The following is a 16,749-nucleotide window of genomic DNA, read 5'->3' on the forward strand; positions in this document are numbered from 1 at the left end:
GGTGACATCAAGCCTATGGGTTAGTAATGGAGAGGCCTCTAAAAGATCACCGAGGCGGCGTTCCCAGTCAGGCTGAACTGCGGTGACCTCAGCACCGTGAGAAAAAGCCAGAGCAGTGTGAACTCACTGAGTTGGAGAGAGGTGAACTCACTGAGTTGGAGTGAGGTGAACTCATTGACTTTTTCTCATGGTGCTGAGGTCCCCGGTATTCTGCCCGGCTGAGAACACAGTCTCAGTGATCTGTGGTAACCTTGATGAAGTTACCACTGCTCATGGATGCTACGCTCGAATACTCCCATCAGCTGCCTGCTCTTGTTGTTATCAGCTGAATACAACTCTCAACATTCTCCCCTGCTAGCACGGATTGCAGCGCAAGCAGCGGAAAATGAGGAGTGCAGTCTTCAGCACCTGGCGCGAGGGAACAATGAACTGTGAGGCTGATACCCAGACACCGGTACGGTCACCCTAATGACACACGGATGTTATCATTGTTCATGTGTGTGGGACATTTTGCAGCCCGTGCTGTTAAAAAACTAACATGTCAGCAAGCATGTTTTGCCCACGGATACACAGTCCGTGGAAACACACTGACTTGCACAGACCCATTCACTTGAATTTGTCTACGTGTAAGTGTCTGCGGTACGTGTGAAAGCTGTCGCCCACATACCAGACACACTGACGTCTGAAAGAGCCCGTAAAAGGACATTAAATGAAAACCAATTTGTAAACAAATGCATCTTCTAGCTCCCTCCAATACGCAACTTTACACCTGGGAGATGTTGATTATAATGATTTTTAATAATGTAATTTAGAGTAGGGTCACATGACTGTATTCTCCACATCTGAGAAAAACAGTCTGATTAGATTATTCTGATCAGAGTTTGGTTAGGCTACGTTCACATTTGCGGTGTGCGCCGCAGCGTCGCCGCCGCAACAAAACGCATGCAATGCCCTATCTTTAACATTGGCGCCGCATGGGACCGCATGTAAATGCATTGTAATGCGTTTTGGTGCGTTGTACGCCGCATGCGGCGTTAGGGCGCACCTGTCAGGGCGCGGCAAACGCAACATGTTGCATTTTTCGGGCGGCGCCGACCTTTTAAAAAACGCATGCGACGTGTTTGCGTCGTCGATGCGCCTTTTTCCCCATTGACTTGTATTGACAACGCAGACGACGCAAGTACTTGCGTCGTGGTGCATTGTACGACGCATGCGTTTTCCAATAAAAGATGCAAAACATTGTCTAGACTTTGTCTAGACACTAAAAAAAACTATATATATATATATATATATATATATATATAAAAAAAAGGGGTTTGGCATTGTCTTTCACAAGGCATCACACAAGACAAGACTGAGAGGAGAATCTGCTTTTCAAACCTGTAAACGCTCCATCATGAATACCAGCAAAATGGGAGGAATTCATCTCTGCCAGGGTATATACACAATTACATAACACCAACCCTCTTCTAGCCATTGGTGGTCCTTATCTATTGTGTAGACACTTTTTTTTTGGGGGGGGGGGATGAAGAATGACTCACTGCACAAAAAACGCATGCGTCGAAAAACGCTGCGTTTTTTGGTCAAAACGCAACTGCGTTTCCAAAAAACGCTGCGTTCTGCGCCGCATGCGTTGAACGCATGCGGCGCAAAACGCAGCGTTGTGCATGCGTTTTGCTGCGTTTTTGTTTGCGTTGTGCGTTGCGGCGACGACGCTGCGGCGCACACCGCAAATGTGAACGTAGACTTAGAGAGGCATCATTTTTTCTCGTGACTGCACTCAGATGTCATCCAAATATGGTCTGAATTTTTTAATGGACCCAGAAATTTGCATTGCCGATTTTGATATGACACAGAGATCAAAATCGGACAAGTCTCCAACTGTTTATGCAGACTATTCAGTCCACTAAAAAATTCACACGTGAACAGCCCCATAGAATATCATGGGTATAAATGCTATCTGTGAAAACCGTGGAAAGTACTTGGTTGTGTGCATGAGCCCTTAAGGTAAGCGCGTAGAAACATGATAAAATGCCTGTACAGATAATCCCTACCTTAATTTAGCTCTACACATATTTTGAACATTTGTTTGTGAAATTTATCATCTGTAATGTGCCTACTTTAAATTTGGGGGGCCTTAATTACATTGCTGTGTGCTTTGTAACTTGACCCTGGATTTTTGTGTGGTGTAGAATGACTTCAGTACATGATACACTTTATTTCTAGCAATATCTATCTACACACTGATATAAATATGGATCCTACTTCTAATATGATATTATTTTATTATTAAAGAAATGGAGCAAAGAATCAGGGAAACCTTCCCTTACATTTCACCATCAGGAAAATATCTTGCTAATGTGTGTCAGTATTTCTCACATACAGTACAGACAAAAAGTTTGGGCATACCTTCTCATTTACAAAGTGTTCTGTATTTTCATGACTATGAAAATTGTACATTCGCACTGAAGGCATCAAAGCTATGAATTAACACATGTGGAATTATATACTTAACAAAAAAGTGTGAAACAACTGAAAATGTGTCTTATATTCTAGGTTCTTCAAAGTAGCCACCTTTTGCATTGATTACTGCTTTGCACACTCTTGGCATTCTCTTGATGAGCTTCATAGTTTTGATGCCTTCAGTGTGAATGTAAAATTTTCATAGTCATGAAAATACAGAAAAATCTTTAAATGAGAAGGTGTGTCCAAACTTTTGGTCTGTACTGTATATGAGATGATGGAAAATCCTTGTTTCTTTATCTACTAAAGCTTTATAGGGCTATAAATGGAACTCAGACAATTAATAAAAAACCTATATGGTAGGGGTAGGCAGGCTTCTTGACCCTAGGGATCTTGACCTACAGGTAGTCAAGTACAGTGGGTACGGAAAGTATTCATACCCTTTACATTTTTCACTCTTTGTTTCATTTCAGCTATTTGGTAAATTCAAAAAAGTTAATTTTTTTTCATTAACCCCTTCATGACCATGGGATTTTTCTTTTTTCCGTGTTCGTTTTTCACTCCCCTCCTTCCCAGAGCCATAACTTTTTTATTTTTCCGTCAATTTGGCCATGTGAGGGCTTATTTTTTGCGGGACGAGTTGTAATTTTGAACAACATCATTGGTTTTAGCATGTCATGTACTAGAAAACAGGAAAAAAATTCCAAGTGCGGTGAAATTGCAAAAAAAGTGCAATCCCACACTTGTTTTTTGTTTGGCTTTTTTGCTAGGTTCACTAAATGCTAAAACTGACCTGACATTATGATTCTCCAGGTCAGTACGAGTTCATAGACACCTAACATGACTAGGTTATTTTTTACCTAAGTGGTGAAAAAAAATTCTAAACTTTGCTAAAAAAAAAAAAAAAATTGTGCCATTTTCCGATACTTGTAGCGTCTCCATTTTTCATGATCTGGGGTCGGTTGAGGTCTTATTTTTTGTGTGCTGAGATGACGTTTTTAATGATAACATTTTGGTGCAGATACGTTCTTTTGATCGCCCGTTATTGCATTTTAATGCAATGTCGCGGCGACCAAAAAACCGTAATTCTGGCGTTTCGCATTTTTTTCTCGCTACGCCGTTTAGTGATCAGGTTAATGCTTTTTTTTAATTGATAGATCGGGCGATTCTGAGCGCGGCGATACCAAATATGTGTAGATTTGATTTTTTATTTATTGATTTATTTTGATTGGGGCGAAAGGGGGTGATTTAAACTTTTATATTTTTTTTTATTTTTTTCACATTTTTTTTAACTTTTTTTTTTTTACTTTTCCCATGCTTCAATAGCCTCCATGGGAGGCTAGAAGCAGGCATAGCATGATCGGCTCTGCTACATAGCAGCGATCTGCTGTTCGCTGCTATGTAGCAGAATTGCAGGTGTGCTGTGAGTGCCGACCACAGGGTGGCGCTCACAGCCACCGATGATCAGAAACCATAGAGGTCTCATGGACCTCTATGGTTACAATGGAGACGCATCGCCGACCCCCGATCATGTGACGGGGGTCGGCGATGACGTCATTTCCGGCCGGCTCGGCCGGAAGCGGTAGTTAAATGCCGCTGTCTGCGCTTGACAGCGGCATTTATCTAGTTAATAGGTGCGTGCAGATCGCGATTCTGCCCGCGCCTATTACGGGCACATGTCAGCTGTTCAAAACAGCTGACATGTCCCGGCTTTGACGCGGGCTCACCGCGGAGCCCTGCATCAAAGCAGGGGAGCTGACCTCGGACGTACTATCCCGTCCGAGGTCAGAAAGGGGTTAATGTACACTCTGCACCCCATCTTGACTGAAAAAAAAACAGAAATGTAGTAATTTTTGGAAATGTATTACAAATGAAAAACTGAAATATCACATGGTCATAAGTATCCAGACCCTTTGCTCAGTATTGAGTAGAAGCACCCTTTTGACCTAGTACAGCCATGAGTCTTCTTGGAATGATAAAACAAGTTTTTCACACCTGGATGCTCTGCAATTCTTCCTTGCAGATCCTCCTCCAGTTCCGTCAGGTTGGATGGTGAATGTTGGTGGACAGCCATTTTCAGGTCTCTCCAGAGTAGCTTAGTTGGATTTAGGTCAGGGCTCTGGCTGGACCAGTGAAGAATAGTAACAGAGTTGTTCTGAAGCCACTCCTTTGTTATTTTAGCTGTGTGCTTAGGGTCATTGTCTTGTTGGATGGTGAACCTTCCGCCAAGTCTGAGGTCCAGAGCACTCTGGAAGAGGTTTTCATCCAGGATATCTCTGTACTTGGCCGCATTCATGTTTCCTTCAATGACAACCAGTCGTCCTGTCCCTGTATCTGAAAAACCCCTCCATAGGATGATGCTGCGACCACCATGTTTCACTGTTGGAATTGTATTGGGCAGGTGATGACCGGTGCCCAGTTTTCTCCACACATACCGCTTAGAATTATCACCAAAAAGGTCTATCTTCGTCTCATCAGACCAGAGAATCTTATTTCTCATAGTCTGGGAGTCCTTCATATGTTTTTTAGCAAACTCTATGCGGGCTTTCATATGTCTTGCACTGAGGAGAGGCTTCCGTCAGGCCACTCTGCCATAAAAGCCCGACTGGTGGAGGGCTGCACTGATAGTAGACTTTGTGAATTTTCTCCCATCTGCTTACTGCATCTCTGGAGCTCTGCCACAGTGATCTTGGGGTTCTTCTTTACCTCTCTCACTAAGGCTCTTCTCACATGACTGCTCATTTTGGCTGGATGGCCAGGTCTAGCAAGACTTCTGGTGGTCCCAACTTCTTCCATTTAAGGATTATGGAGGCCACTGTGCTCTTAGGTACCTTGAGTACTGCAGAAATTCTGTTGTAGCCTTAGCCAGATCTGTGCCTTGCCACAATTCTGTCTCTGAGCTCCTTGGCCATTTCCTTTGACCTCATGATTCTCATTTGGTCTGACATGCACTGTGAGCTGTGAGGTCTTATATAGACAGGTGTGTGCCTTTCCAAATCAAGTCCTATCAGTATAATTAAATACAGCTGGACCCCAATAAAGGAGTAGAGCCATCTCAAGGAGGATCACAAGGAAATGGATAGCATGTGACTTAAATATGAGTGTCTGAGCAAAGGGTCTGAATTAGTGATGAGCGAGTATACTCGTTGCTCGGGTGACCTCTGAGTATTTATGACTGCTCGGAGATTTAGTTTTCATCGAGGCAGCTGAATGATTTACAGCTACTAGCCTGCTTGATTACATGCGGGGATTCCCTAGCAACCAGGCAACCCCCACATGTACTCAGCCTGGCTAGTAGCTGTAAATCATTCAGCTGCCGCTATGAAAACTAAATTTCCGAGCAGTCATAAATACTCGAAGGTCACCCTAGTGTGCTCGGGAAAACCCGAGCAACGAGTACACTCGCTCATCACTAGTCTGAAAACTTAATGACCATTGATATTCCAGTTTTTCTTTGTTATTAAATTTGCAAAAATTACTACATTTCTGTTTTTTTTTTCAGCCAAGATGGGGTGCAGAGTGAACAGTAATGTGAAAAAAGGAACTTTTTTGAATTTACCAAATGGCTGCAATGAAACAAAGTGGAAAATTTAAAGGGGTCTGAATACTTTCCGCACGCACTGTATTAGGTGATCGAGATTCACAGTTGTACAGTTCAGAGTTACATTTAAATCACCGATTTTTGACTCTTAATAGAGCCTCTGAATAGTTTTCATTTCCCCACAAGCCCGGCTTTGAGTACAATAAGGTTTCTTGATTCTAATTACAAGTATAAGTACTTAACCACTGGAAACTACTGGCTAGATGTCCTTTCATCACAGCTGCCTTCTTTCAACTTGAAAAGGACTAAGAGTATCCCAGCTGATTTACTGGAAGAGGTATTCAATGTACCATGAATGGTTCATTACGCATTAGTAGATCTCATATGGGGAAGAACATCATTAACCTTTATATTGCTAGAGGGGCATGATGTTAGCAATAGCAGCATACTTCCACAGTAAGTGTATACACTTGTGCTAGCAAAGATCTGTTATTCTGCATTCAAAGCCAAAATTACATATTCACGTCTGTCTGTCTGTGCTATCTTTTGATAAGAGTTATGTTTTCTTTATGAAGGTATGGATGGAAAGAGTTGTTTGTTTAAATAGGTTGAGGATACATACAAATATTCAAGGAGTATTCCGGTTGTAACAAGTTATCACATATTTACTGTATGGTTTACGGCTACCAGATTGCATAATTGTTAGGTCGCATATGGGCTGCTGCTCCATTCATTCTCTATAGGACAGTCGGAGATAGATAAACAATGTACTTGACTATTCCTGTCAGTTCAATGCATGACCTGTGTTACATTTTGGGGCCCCCTTCTCGGTAAGGGTGGCAGTGGTCGGGCCTCCACCTATCAAGCATTTATCAGATGTACTGTAGATAATAATAATAATCTTTATTTATATAGCGCCAACATATTCACTTTACAGTTTAACAGTTTCAAAAACAACAATCATAAGTAACAGCGTTAACAATAATACAACAATTAAAGCAAAATTAAACAAAATAAAACAACCCTGCTCATGAGAGCTTACAATCTACAATGAGGTGGGGGAGTGTTATGATAAGGCAATTCAGTACCACAATGGACATAGAGGTCAGAGCACATACAGTGACCTGACAATAACCCAAAAACATTGAACGAGCTCTGAGACGTGGGAACTCTGCTGACCGCAATCCCTAATCCTCTCCAACCACACTAGAGGCAGCCGTGGATTGCGCCTAACGCTCCCTATGCAACTCGGCACAGCCTGAGAAACTAGCTAGCCTGAAGATAGAAAATAAGCCTACCTTGCCTCAGAGAAATACCCCAAAGGAAAAGGCAGCCCCCACATATAATGACTGTGAGTTAAGATGAAAAGACAAACGTAGAGATGAAATAGATTTAGCAAAGTGAGGCCCGACTTTCTGAACAGAGCGAGGATAGGAAAGGTAACTTTGCGGTCAACACAAAACCCTACAAAAACCACGCAAAGGGGGCAAAAAGACCCTCCGTACCGAACTAACGGCACGGAGGTACACCCTCTGCGTCCCAGAGCTTCCAGCAAGCAGGAAAAAACAAATAGACAAGCTGGACAGAAAAAACAGCAAACAAAATAGTAAAGTGGAACTTAGCTATGCAGAGCAGTAGGCCACAGGAACGATCCAGGAGGAAACAGGTCCAATACTAGAACATTGACTGGAGGCCAGGATCAAAGCACTAGGTGGAGTTAAATAGAGCAGCACCTAACGACTTCACCACATCACCTGAGGAAGGAAACTCAGAAGCCGCAGTACCACTTTCCTCCACCAACAGAAGCTCACAGAGAGAATCAGCCGAAGTACCACTTGTGACCACAGGAGAGAGCTCTGCCACAGAATTCACAACAGTACCCCCCCCCCCTTGAGGAGGGGTCACCGAACCCTCACCAGAGCCCCCAGGACGACCAGGATGAGCCATATGAAAGGCACGAACAAGATCAGGAGCATGGACATCAGAGGCAAAGACCCAGGAATTATCTTCCTGAGCATAACCCTTCCACTTAACCAGATACTGGAGTTTCCGTCTTGAAACACGAGAATCCAAAATCTTCTCCACAATATACTCCAACTCCCCCTCCACCAAAACCGGGGCAGGAGGATCAACAGATGGAACCATAGGTGCCACGTATCTCCGCAACAATGACCTATGGAATACGTTATGTATGGAAAAAGAATCTGGAAGGGTCAGACGAAAAGACACAGGATTAAGAACCTCAGAAATCCTATACGGACCAATGAAACAAGGTTTAAACTTAGGAGAGGAAACCTTCATAGGAATATGACGAGAAGATAACCAAACCAAATCCCCAACACGAAGTCGGGGACCCACACAGCGTCTGCGATTAGCGAAACGTTGAGCCTTCTCCTGGGACAAGGTCAAATTGTCCACTACATGAGTCCAAATCTGCTGCAACCTGTCCACCACATTATCCACACCAGGACAGTCTGAAGACTCAACCTGCCCTGAAGAGAAACGAGGATGGAACCCAGAGTTGCAGAAAAATGGCGAAACCAAGGTAGCCGAGCTGGCCCGATTATTAAGGGCGAACTCAGCCAAAGGCAAAAAGGACACCCAGTCATCCTGATCAGCAGAAACAAAGCATCTCAGATATGTTTCCAAGGTCCGATTGGTTCGTTCGGTCTGGCCATTAGTCTGAGGATGGAAAGCCGAGGAAAAAGACAAGTCAATGCCCATCCTACCACAAAAGGCTCGCCAAAACCTCGAAACAAACTGGGAACCTCTGTCAGAAACGATATTCTCTGGAATGCCATGTAAACGAACCACATGCTGGAAGAACAATGGCACCAAATCAGAGGAGGAAGGTCATTTAAACAAGGGTACCAAATGGACCATCTTAGAGAAGCGATCACAGACCACCCAAATGACTGACATCTTTTGAGAGACGGGAAGATCTGAAATAAAATCCATAGAGATATGTGTCCAAGGCCTCTTCGGGACCGGCAAGGGCAAAAGCAACCCACTGGCACGAGAACAGCAGGGCTTAGCCCGAGCACAAATCCCACAGGACTGCACAAAAGAACGCACATCCCGCGACAGAGATGGCCACCAAAAGGATCTAGCCACTAACTCTCTGGTACCAAAGATTCCAGGATGACCAGCCAACACCGAACAATGAACCTCAGAGATAACTTTATTCGTCCACCTATCAGGGACAAACAGTTTCTCCGCTGGGCAACGATCAGGTTTATTAGCCTGAAATTTTTGCAGCACCAGCCGCAAATCAGGGGAGATGGCAGACACAATTACTCCCTCTTTGAGGATACTCGCCGGCTCAGATAAACCCGGAGAGTCGGGCACAAAACTCCTAGACAGAGCATCCGCCTTCACATTTTTAGAGCCCGGAAGGTACGAAATCACAAAGTCAAAACGGGCAAAAAACAGCGACCAACGAGCCTGTCTAGGATTCAACCGCTTGGCAGACTCGAGATAAGTCAAGTTCTTATGATCAGTCAAGACCACCACGCGATGCTTAGCTCCTTCAAGCCAATGACGCCACTCCTCGAATGCCCACTTCATGGCCAGCAACTCTCGATTGCCCACATCATAATTTCGCTCAGCAGGCGAAAACTTCCTGGAAAAGAAGGCGCATGGTTTCATTACCGAGCAATCAGAACTTCTCTGCGACAAAACAGCCCCTGCTCCAATCTCAGAAGCATCAACCTCGACCTGGAATGGAAGCGAAACATCTGGTTGACACAACACAGGGGCAGAAGAAAAACGACGCTTCAACTCTTGAAAAGCTTCCACAGCAGCAGAAGACCAATTGACCACATCAGCACCCTTCTTGGTCAAATCGGTCAATGGTTTAGCAATACTAGAAAAATTGCAGATGAAGCGACGATAAAAATTAGCAAAGCCCAGGAACTTTTGTAGACTTTTCAGAGATGTCGGCTGAGTCCAATCATGGATGGCTTGGACCTTAACAGCGTCCATCTCGATAGTAGAAGGGGAAAAGATGAACCCCAAAAATGAAACCTTCTGAACACCAAAGAGACACTTTGATCCCTTCACAAACAAAGAATTAGCACGCAGGACCTGAAACACCGTTCTGACCTGCTTCACATGAGACTCCCAATCATCCGAGAAGATCAAAATGTCATCCAAGTACACAATCAGGAATTTATCCAGGTACTCTCGGAAGATGTCATGCATAAAGGACTGAAACACTGATGGAGCATTGGCAAGTCCGAATGGCATTACTAGATACTCAAAATGGCCCTCGGGCGTATTAAATGCAGTTTTCCATTCATCGCCTCGCTTAATACGCACAAGATTATACGCACCACGAAGATCTATCTTGGTGAACCAACTAGCCCCCTTAATCCGAGCAAACAAATCAGATAACAACGGCAAGGGGTACTGAAATTTAACCGTGATCTTATTTAAAAGGCGGTAATCTATACAAGGTCTCAGCGAACCATCCTTCTTGGCTACAAAAAAGAACCCTGCTCCTAATGGCGACGATGACGTGCGAATATGCCCCTTCTCCAAGGACTCCTTCACATAACTCCGCATAGCGGCGTGCTCAGGCACAGATAAATTAAACAGTCGACCTTTTGGGAATTTACTACCAGGAATCAAATCAATAGCACAATCACAATCCCTATGCGGAGGTAGGGTATCGGACTTGGGCTCATCAAATACATCCCGGTAATCAGACAAGAACTCTGGAACCTCAGAAGGGGTGAATGACGAAATAGTCAGAAATGGGACATCACCATGTACCCCCTGACAACCCCAGCTGGACACAGACATGGATTTCCAATCTAATACTGGATTATGGACTTGTAGCCATGGCAACCCCAACACGACCACATCATGCAGATTATGCAACACCAGAAAGCGAATAACCTCCTGATGTGCAGGAGCCATGCACATGGTCAGCTGGGTCCAGTACTGAGGCTTATTCTTGGCCAAAGGCGTAGCATCAATTCCTCTCAATGGAATAGGACACTGCAAGGGCTCTAAGAAAAACCCACAACGCCTAGCATACTCCAAGTCCATCAAATTCAGGGCAGCGCCTGAATCCACAAATGCCATGACAGAATACGATGACAAAGAGCAGATCAAGGTAATGGACAGAAGAAATTTTGACTGTACCGTACCAATGGTGGCAGACCTAGCGAACCGCTTAGTGCGCTTAGGACAATCAGAGATAGCATGAGTGGAATCACCACAGTAGAAACACAGCCCATTCAGACGTCTGTGTTCTTGCCGTTCAACTCTGGTCAAAGTCCTATCGCACTGCATAGGCTCAGGTTTAAGCTCAGGTAATACCGCCAAATGGTGCACAGATTTACGCTCACGCAAGCGTCGACCGATCTGAATGGCCAAAGACATAGACTCATTCAAACCAGCAGGCATAGGAAATCCCACCATGACATCCTTAAGGGCTTCAGAGAGACCCTTTCTGAAAATAGCTGCGAGCGCACCTTCATTCCATTGAGTGAGTACGGACCACTTTCTAAATTTCTGACAATATACCTCTATCTCATCCTGACCCTGACACAGAGCCAGCAAATTTTTCTCTGCCTGATCCACTGAATTAGGTTCATCGTACAGCAATCCGAGAGCCAGGAAAAACGCATCAATATTACTTAATGCAGGATCTCCTGACGCAAGAGAAAATGCCCAGTCCTGAGGGTCGCCACGTAAAAAAGAAATAATGATCCTAACTTGTTGAAGTGGGTCACCAGAGGAGCGAGGTTTCAAAGCCAAAAATAGTTTACAATTATTTTTAAAACTCAGAAATTTAGTTCTATCTCCAAAAAAACAAATCAGGAATAGGAATTCTCGGTTCTAACATAGAATTCTGAACCACAAAGTCTTGAATATTCTGTACTCTTGCCGTGAGCTGATCCACACATGAAGACAGACCTTTAATGTCCATCGCTACACCTGTGTCCTGAACCACCCAAATGTCTAGGTGAAAAAAAAGGCAAAACACAGTGCAGAGAAAAAAAAAATGGTCTCAGAACTTCTTTTTTCCCTCTATTGAGAATCATTAGTACTTTGGGCCTCCAGTACTGTTATGATAAGGCAATTCAGTACCACAATGGACATAGAGGTCAGAGCACATACAGTGACCTGACAATAACCCAAAAACATTGAACGAGCTCTGAGACGTGGGAACTCTGCTGACCGCAATCCCTAATCCTCTCCAACCACACTAGAAGCAGCCGTGGATTGCGCCTAACGCTTCCTATGCAACTCGGCACAGCCTGAGAAACTAGCTAGCCTGAAGATAGAAAATAAGCCTACCTTGCCTCAGAGAAATACACCAAAGGAAAAGGCAGCCCCCACATATAATGACTGTGAGTTAAGATGAAAAGACAAACGTAGAGATGAAATAGATTTAGCAAAGTGAGGCCCGACTTTCTGAACAGAGCGAGGATAGGAAAGGTAACTTTGCGGTCAACACAAAACCCTACAAAAACCACGCAAAGGGGCAAAAAGACCCTCCGTACTGAACTAACGGCACGGAGGTACACCCTCTGCTTCCCAGAGCTTCCAGCAAGCAGAAAAAAACAAATAGACAAGCTGGACAGAAAAAACAGCAAACAAAATAGTAAAGCGGAACTTAGCTATGCAGAGCAGCAGGCCACAGGAACGATCCAGGAGGAAACAGGTCCAATACTAGAACATTGACTGGAGGCCAGGATCAAAGCACTAGGTGGAGTTAAATAGAGCAGCACCTAACGACTTCACCACATCACCTGAGGAAGGAAACTCAGAAGCCGCAGTACCACTTTCCTCCACCAACAGAAGCTCACAGAGAGAATCAGCCGAAGTACCACTTGTGACCACAGGAGAGAGCTCTGCCACAGAATTCACAACAGTACCCCCCCCTTGAGGGGGGCTACAAATTACAGGTGTGTATTTACAATGATGTATTTACAGTGAAGGTCCAGCCATCTTGAGGGGGTGGGGGATAGATAGAGACAGTGAATCGGTTACACACACACACACACTGACACATAAAATGACTTTGATTAGGGAACGTGACAGGCCGCTCAGAACAAATGTGTTTTGAGGGAGCACCTAAAACGGTGCAAGTTGTGGCTGGTCCTAATTTCTTGGGGTAGAGCATTCCAGAGGATTGATGCAGCGCGGGAGAAGTCTTAGCGTCAGGAGTGGGAGGTACGGATTAGTGCAGAGTTTAGTCGAAAGTTGTTTACAGAGCGCAGCAATCGGCTAGGCCGATAGACAGAAGTGAGGGAGGAGATGTAAGGGGGTGCCGCACTGTGGAGAGCTTTGCAGGTGAGAACAAGTACTTTGAATTTGATCCTATAATGAATGGGCAGCCAGTGTAATGACTGGCGAACAGTGGACGCGTCCGAGTGCCGATTAGCCAGATGGACAACCTTGGCTGCTGCATTAAAGATGGACTGGAGAGGGGAAAGTCGAGTGAGGGGGAGGCAAATTAATAGTGCATTACAGTAGTCCAGGAGGGAGTGGATCGGGGTGACAATGAGGTTTTTGTTGTTTCCATGATGAGAAAAGGGCAGATTCTTGAGATGTTCTTTAGGTGTAAGCGGCAAGAGTGGGCAAGAGATCGTATATGGGAGGTGAAGGAGAGATTGGTGTCAAAAACAACACCCAGACAATGGTGTTATTATGGTTCCACCCACGGAGAGGGAAATGTCAGATTTAGGGAGCTTTGTAGACGGCGGGAGCAGAAGAAGTTCAGTTTTGGAAAGGTTGAGTTTCAGATAGAGAGCGGACATGATGTTGGAGACTGCAGACAGACAGTCACTGGCGTTCTGTAGTACAGCGGGGGTAAGGTCAGGGGATGACGTGTATAGTTTTGTGTCATCAGCATAAAGATGGTACTTAAAGCCAAATCTGCTGATGGTGTGTCCAATTGGGTCCATGTAGAGAGAGAAGAGAAGAGGGCTGAGCCCTGAGGTACCCCAACAGTGAGAGGAAGAGGAGATGAAGTGGAGGCAGCAAACAAAACACTGAAGGAGCGGTCAGATATATAGGAAGAGGACCAGAAGGGAGCAATGTCCTTAATGCCTAGTGACTGGAGCCTAGAGAGTAAAGAGGGTGGTCAACAGTGTCGAAAGCTGCAGAGAGTGGTCACCGTTACATTTTGCTGTCAGATAGTCATTGGTCACTTTGATGAGTGCAGTTTCTGTCGAATGTAGGGGACTGTGAAGGGTCTAGGAGGGAATGAGTAGAGAAGTAATGGGTAAGGCAGGAGTAGACCAGGTGCTCTAAGAGTTTAGAGATAAAGGGGATATTGGAGACTAGTCTGTAGTTGTTTGTGCAGGATGGGTAATGTGTTATAACCAGAATAATCCATTTAACTCTTTCATGACATATGACGTACATCCACGTTATATATCATGTTCCTGACTTTGATGCGGACTCGAACGTCGAGCCCACATCTTTTCCGGTAGATGATGGCTGATGTAATATACCTCTAACAAACGCGGGTGTTAATCTGTTAAATGTCTGTCAATCTCTGCCAGTGGCATTTAACACACGCCGGTAGGGGGGATATCATTCCATGCGCCCATTGGCATGCCTGTGACGTGATCGAGGGATGCCGATGGATTTCCATGACAGCCAGGTGTTCGCTGAATACCTCCATGTTTGTCATGGCGATTCTCTCGTGAAAGCCAGCGTTTATCTGGCGTTCATAGGAGATTGTGATTTTCTCTGCATAGCTGTGCTGCTGCACTGCTCCAGTGGAGAAAAAGTATTTAGTCAGCCACCAATTGTGCAAGTTCTCCCACTTAAAAAGATTAGAGAGGCCTGTAATTCACATCATGGGTAGACCACTTCTATGAGAGTCAAAATGAGAAAACAAATCACCTTGTCTGATTTGGCAAGATTTATTTTGCAAATTATGGTGGAAAATAATTATTTGGTCATTAACAAAAGTTCATCTCAATATTTTGTTATATATCCTTTGTTGGAAATGACAGCGGTCAAACGTTTTCTGTAAGTATTCACAAGGTTAGCACACACTGTTGGTGGTATGTTGGCCCATTCCTCCATACAGATCTCCTCTAGAGCAGTAATGTTTTGGACCTGTTGCTGGGCAACACGAACTTTCAACTCCCTCCAAATGTTTTCTATGGAGTTGAGAACTGGAGACTGGCTAAGCCACTCCAGGACCTTCATATGCTTCTTACGAAACCACTCCTTCATTGCCCTGGCAGTGTGCTTGGGGTCATTATCATGCTGAAAGACCCATCCATGTTTCATCTTCAATGCCCTGAATCACGATACATGGTCCCATTCATTCTTTCATGTACACGGATCAGTCATCATGGTCCCTTTGCAGAGAAACAGCATCAAAGCATGATGTTGCCACCCCATGCTTCACAGTAGGTATGGTGTTCTTTGGATGCAACTCAGCATTCTGTCTCCTCCAAACATCACAAGTTTTGTTTCTACCAAACAGTTCCACTTTTGTTTCATCAGACCAGATGAGATTCTCCTAATACACTTATGGACAATCCAAATACTTTCTAGCAAACTTCAGACAGGCCAGGACATGTACTTGCTTAAGCAGGGGGACTCGTCTGGCACTGCAGGGTCTGAGTCTCTGGTGACATAGTGTGTTACTGAAGGTAGCCTTTGTTACGGTTGGTCCCAGCCCTATGCAGCTCATTCACTAGGTCCATCCCCCGTGTGGTTCTGGGATTTTTGGTCACCGTTCTTGTGATCATTTTGACCCCACAGGGTGAGATCTTGCGTGGTGCCCCAGATCGAGGGAGATTATCAGTGGTCTTGTATGTCTTACATTTTCTTATTATTGCTCCCACAGTTGATTTCATCACACAAGGCTGCTTGCCTATTGCAGATTCAGTCATCCCAGCCTGGTGCAGGGCTACAATTATCTGGTGTCCTTCGACAGCACCTTCATGACCAGGCAATTCTCATATTAATTTATTTTATATTTTCATAGATTGGACTTTTATGAAAGCAGCAATACCAAATATGTGCATTTTTTACTTTTTAAAATTTTTTAATGGGGCAAAAGGGATGTGATTTAAACTTTATTCATTTTTTTAATTTATCTTTACTGTATTTAATAGTCCCCTTCGGAGACTTGAAGCTGCAATTATCTGATCATTCGTACTGTACATAAAGTGTGGAAAAAAGTATTTAGTCAGCCACGAATTGTGCAACTTCTTCCACTTAAACAGAAGAGAGAGGCCTGTAATTGACATCATAGATAGACCACAATTGTGAGAGTCAAAATGAGAAAACAAATCCAGAAAATCACCTTGTCTGATTTGGCAAGATTTATTTTGCAAATTACGGTGGAAAATAAGTATTTGCTCACCTAAAAACATGCAAGATTTCTGGCTCTCGCAGACCTGTAACTTCTTCTTTAAGAGGCTTATCTGTCCTTCACTCATTTACCTGTAGTAATGACACATGTTTCAACTTGTTATCGGTATAAAAGACACTTGTCCATAACCTCAAACAGTCACACTCCAAACTCCACTATGGTGAAGACCAAAGGATCATGGTTTATTGAAACCTGAATATTTGGGCAAAAGAAGACTACTAAACCATCTATATTTGACTCGCGTAGAAGCACAAACTATTGACGAAGGGTAAAATAAGGCAAAATACTAATATTTTCCCACCACAATAACCCTCTGTAGAAAGAAGGACAATAATCATTGTAGTGTGCAGCCCGTCCAGCCATTTTTGTGATGTACCTA

The 16,749-nt window shown here is 44.1% G+C and overlaps 1 protein-coding gene across 1 annotated transcript in view; it reads left to right on the forward strand.

The window, feature by feature from the left end:
- LOC138674084 (uncharacterized) overlaps nt 1-16,749 on the forward strand; it is a 223,925-nt gene that overhangs the window by 175,733 nt on the left and 31,443 nt on the right. The window lies entirely within an intron of this gene.

This window comes from Ranitomeya imitator, chromosome 4 (assembly GCF_032444005.1).
Source record: "Ranitomeya imitator isolate aRanImi1 chromosome 4, aRanImi1.pri, whole genome shotgun sequence".
Lineage (NCBI taxonomy): Eukaryota > Metazoa > Chordata > Amphibia > Anura > Dendrobatidae > Ranitomeya > Ranitomeya imitator.